Here is a 5,130-nt window from a genome sequence, read left to right as displayed (position 1 = left end):
TATTATTTAATATGTAATAGATATTTATTTTGTAATGGCTTGGTATACAAAATTGTATGAAGCTTACAAAAAGTGTAATGCAAATAATTTTTCTGGACAAAAAATCCAATGAAACGCAAACGAATTATGGAAAAGTTTTAAAGAAGACAAAGAATCATTTCCAGGTAACTTGGAGAAGAAAATCAAGAAACTTCTTCAAGAAAAAACAAAAAAAGATGCAGAAAAAATTATTTTCTTTACACGGCAAGTAAGATTAATCTTCATTAAAAAAATTTTCGTGTTATCTAAGCTATGAATAAAACTTAAAACAAATTTTGTATGATCTACATTGATGTTAATATTATTTATATTTATTATGAAAAGCAATTAAAAAAGTATTTCTTTTTTTTCAGAAATCTGTAAGTAAACCAGTTCCGGATGCTAGTCCTTTTGTTTGCGGTAACTCAAACTCCGAGTCGGTATCGAATTCGGTACTGATTTTTCAAGAACTACTTCATGCTTAAGTCGAAAATCCTCCTAAAGGTAATAAAATGTTTATCAGAAAATATTAGCACGTTTTTTTTTTACTTTTAATCTTACTTTAACAATACGTAATTTCAATTGAAACTTTAATATCAACATTTTCTACGCGTTAACGAGTTAATTTTATAATCATAAAAATAATGATTTTGAATCAGGAATTAAGTGTGGAAAGAACACGCCTAACATCTCGAGCAGTGGCAAAGAAAATGAGGAAATTCGTAGCCCTAGCGTAAATTGCCAATACTCTACTCCCGCACAAGACAGTATTAAGACCAAAATTAATTTATTAGAAAAGCAGTTAATGGTAGCTGTCGAGGATCGTGACTCTGGTCTTGAATCGAAAAGTGTACAAAAGGATATAGAGAAAACAAAAAAAAATTGGAAAGTTCTAGAAAATTGCTGACAGCAACAATTAATACAGCTAAAGGCCAAAAAAATACCGAGATGAACGTCAGGAAGGTCTTAAAAAAATAGCAATTGATCGACCCGACTTAGCAAAAAATTTGCATGTAAGTTTTTAATTATTTAAATTGCATACTATCAAATAATCAATTTAAATACTTTAATGTTAGTGTACTAAAATTAATGAAAGAAAAAAAATAAATAAATTTTAGTTTCGCAAACAGCCTGGTCGACCTCAATCAGAACTTGATCAACCGGAATTAATGAAAACAATATGTGACATCGTTATGTTTGAAGGAGCAGCTGACAGTCGGTGACGCTCGGAATTAATTTGGAGCTGCAAAACATTGGACGACTTACGTGATGAGCTTCAAACACGTGATTTTTCAATTTTAAGAAGCGCTACGTATCTTCGATTGCTACCTGGAAACTCCCACATAAATGAGGGTAAAAGGCACGTTCATACGGTGCCAGTTAAACTTTGCAAGACTCAAGCTGATTCTAGAAGAGAACACCTTGACGGTAAATTTTGTACAGCTTCAATTAGGTGACTATAGAAACATTTTTTTATTCGTGTCAAACGATATGCTGCAATATGTATGAAAATAATATTTTGATATTTAAAATTTAAAAATTAATAAAAATATTCACTATCTAGATCGTTAGAGCAATTAATTTTAGTACTAGGTGTTCGTCAGGTAGCTGTGATATCGCAAGATGATAAAAGCAGAGTGCCAATTGGTATCACTGCTGCAAATAAACAGGCACCGATCTTAATGCACTTAGGATATAAAGTAAGTCTACCAAACCACGATTGGTTTGTAGCCCCAAGTCATAAGCTTATAAGTGTGTATGCAGGCATTAATATTACAGATGGCAAAATTGGTGATCCAAAAACTGTAACGCACTCAGGGCCTACTTACATTGCCATCCGCAGTGCCAAGCACTCGACAAGTACAGCAGCAACTCACGCATATGATTTTAGAAGATTGTTTAACTTGGAATCTTTTAATGAAATACAGTGTAAGAAAATAATTATTTACACGTAAAATTTCTTACTCTAATTTAGTTTTACAATTTAATTTACATAATAAATTATTTAATTTTAGATACTGATAAACAAGTAAAACCTATCGTGGTTTTGATGTCTGATAGTGGACCAGACGAAAATCCACGCTACGCCAAAGTCATTTGTCATGCAGTTGACCATTTTAACACCTGTAATTTAGATGCCATTTTTATAATAACTAACGCACCAGGTCAAAGTGCATATAATCGCGTTGAGCGGCGTATGGCGTATGGCACCCTTAAGTCGTGAGTTAGCTGGCTTAATATTAACTCATGATAAATACGGATCTCATCTGGACAATTCTGCCAAAACGATTGATAAGGAACTCGAAAAAAAAAATTTTGAATTTGCAGCTCAAACGCTTGCAAACGTATGGAGTGACCTAGTCATTGATGGCTATCCAGTGACCGCAGAATTTGCAGATTCGGAATGCATTGCTAAAGACGTAAGCAACGTATCACCTGAATGGTATAGCTTGCATGTAAAAGAAAGTTAATATTTTCTGTAGGTATCAACGAGACTTTTGATATTAATTTTTTTATATTTTTCTGTAAATAATTGAATAAAACAGTTATTTTCGATAAAAAATCGATTTGTAAATTTTACATAAAAGTAAAGTTAATATTCATACGCATACGTTATATTAATTAATTTTTTTTTATTGTAGATCGTAAAATGTGATGAAAAAGATTGCTGTGGCGAATGGAGAAGTAGTTTAAGGGATGTTCTTCCTGTGACTAACGGTTTTCTGCCTCCTCCATTTCCATTGCGCAGAAATCGTATCGGATGGCTTGAAATTCTAACCCCGGACGATACAAAAGAAAAAGATAGCTTCCCTGATTTGTTTGTCAGACTAAGTATTGGTTTAAAACCCTCGATGACAACTGGTGTTCCTGTACCATATGATTATTACTGCCCTTCAGTTGTTGATGACATTAAAGGCAAGTTATAATTATTCTCAAGTGTAATTATAATCTTTCAGCTCTAAATCATACGACTTTTTTTTATTTCAGGTAGGACGTGTGATTTATGTGGATTATATTTTGTTTCAAAAAAATAAAAAAACTTGCACACCAAAGAAATTCATGGAAAAGTAAATAATCAAAAGGTACGTGCAAAAAAAATTTTAGCAAAAAGAGAAACAAAATTACTTTAGGAGCATGATACTCTTGAGCCAATAATAGAGTGGCTCGAAGAAGAAGACGTAGAAATTAAATTTTCTGATCTCACAAATAATGATTTTGCAGATGATATAGCTTCCTTTCCTGTAATCAGTGATATACACGAGTGGCTAGTAGCACCTTTTGAAGGTGCATGTGATATAGAGTTAAAGTTTTATTTGATAATAAATTCAATTAATAACTCACTTTTTATTTTTAATTAAAAAAAAAAAATTTTTTTTCAATAGAATAAGTTACGCAACATTTACTGGGGGAGAGGGGGGGTCAGGCAAAACGTTACGGTAAGTTACGTGAAGGTAGGGGGGGGGGGGTCAAAAAAGGCCAAAAAAAGCGTTACGTAGTTTATGGATGGCCCCTAAGCACGTCAAAAAAAATTAAAACACGTGCTTCAGCGCCGCATTGCGCAATAAATTTTCACTAAATTGCTTCCCAAATTTTTTTTTTTTCATATATTTTCGTCTGCAATTTTGTACACATTCTTTAAAAGTAAGTTAATGATGTAGTACTTCACTTTTCGATAGTTCATAAGATACTTATAAGCTATGCTTATCGCAAATGTTGAATTGCGGTTGGAAACAGAACAGTTGTCGAGTTGCGGCTAAACGATAAGTTTCGTTTTCTAATGTATGTCGAATTGTGGCTGGGCCTTTTCTTATCGACTGTCGAATTGCGGCTGAGTAATGTTCCCATTACTAAATGATATATAACGACATTTTTCCGTCACACTTTACCTAGGCTTCGGACTGGCAGTTCTAAAACTGGCATGTTTAAAAAATATTATTTTTGTGCAATGAACAAATAAGTGTGTCAGGGTTATCTCGGTCTTTTCAGCATATATACACAACTACACAAGTGAAAATTTTTTGGATACAGTTTTTTTAAAACTAAATCGAGTGCTTACTCCTTGTCAATATCGTAACATTTCAAGTCTTAAGAAATTTTCTTTTTCTTGCGTCGTCTTTGATTTTACCCTACTACTTCGCATTTTTACATGCACTTCTGATTGAATATTCTGGAGTACCGATACAAAAGTAAATAAGTTCAGGTATGCTGAAGGAAGCTCTTGATTAGACGGTCGAGTCGAAATATCGTTCAATGCTTTGCGTTTCACACTATTGTTGATTTTTCGTCGTTTGCTATAGCCTCTTGGACAGGATTATGATTGTGTTTTTCTTCGTGTTCGATGAGATCATAACGTGAGTTAAGCTTTAAAAAACTTTTGCAATTTTTTTGAGTATAAACCCAACGCTGTACTTTGTTGCACAAAACTGTTTTGAATCTATAAATGTATTCATTAATATATACAAGATTTCATCCTTTCTTACTTGTACGGAACTCCATTTTTCAAAAAACATTAGTTAAATGAAAAGAAAAAATAAATAGATAACTAGTGAATATTTGCGTCTTCTTACTGGCTCAGTAAACGCAAAACTCACTGGCAATATTATTCTTAAGGTAGTATGTACATACATCACTTTTCAAAATTGATGTCGATGTAATATAATAAATAATATAAATCAATACGTAAATAATGACAGTAACCGCAATTCGACAGTAGATAAGAAAAGGCCAGTCGGAATTCGACATATATTATAAAACGAAGCTTATCGCTCAGCCGCAACTCGACACTGATTAAACGCTTACTTCCACTCAAGCCGCAATTCGACATCAGCCATGCATATAGCCCCATTGTTAATGTACACGTGTCATTTTTGTAAATAAACTAAGATTCAGCATATCTAACTAATTTTATTCACAGTTCATTAATAAAAAAAAATTCGTGTGACTGAATATCAAAAGAAAGTGCAGAGCTCTACTCTTTATTCTACTGTGCACACACAAACTGTACTTCTGAATTCCTATATTATGCAAGACTCTGCCATCTCGTATGAATACTTCTATTATAAAAACAAAAATTATATTAATTCCTTTCTCGATAATGGTGACTTCAAAAAA

At 32.7% G+C, this 5,130-nt stretch overlaps 1 pseudogene; it reads left to right on the top strand.

The window, feature by feature from the left end:
• The first annotated feature begins 1,700 nt into the window (after positions 1-1,700).
• On the top strand, positions 1,701-2,945 carry LOC149373749 (uncharacterized; annotated as a pseudogene).
• Positions 2,946-5,130: the final 2,185 nt, after the last annotated feature.

The sequence above is a fragment of the Copidosoma floridanum genome, unplaced genomic scaffold, assembly GCF_036245765.1.
Source record: "Copidosoma floridanum isolate Cflo_tuat_1 unplaced genomic scaffold, Cflo_Japanese_pri ptg000027l, whole genome shotgun sequence".
NCBI lineage: Eukaryota > Metazoa > Arthropoda > Insecta > Hymenoptera > Encyrtidae > Copidosoma > Copidosoma floridanum.
Note: the sequence above shows the minus strand (reverse complement) of the source record. Positions and strands in the feature narration are given on the sequence as shown.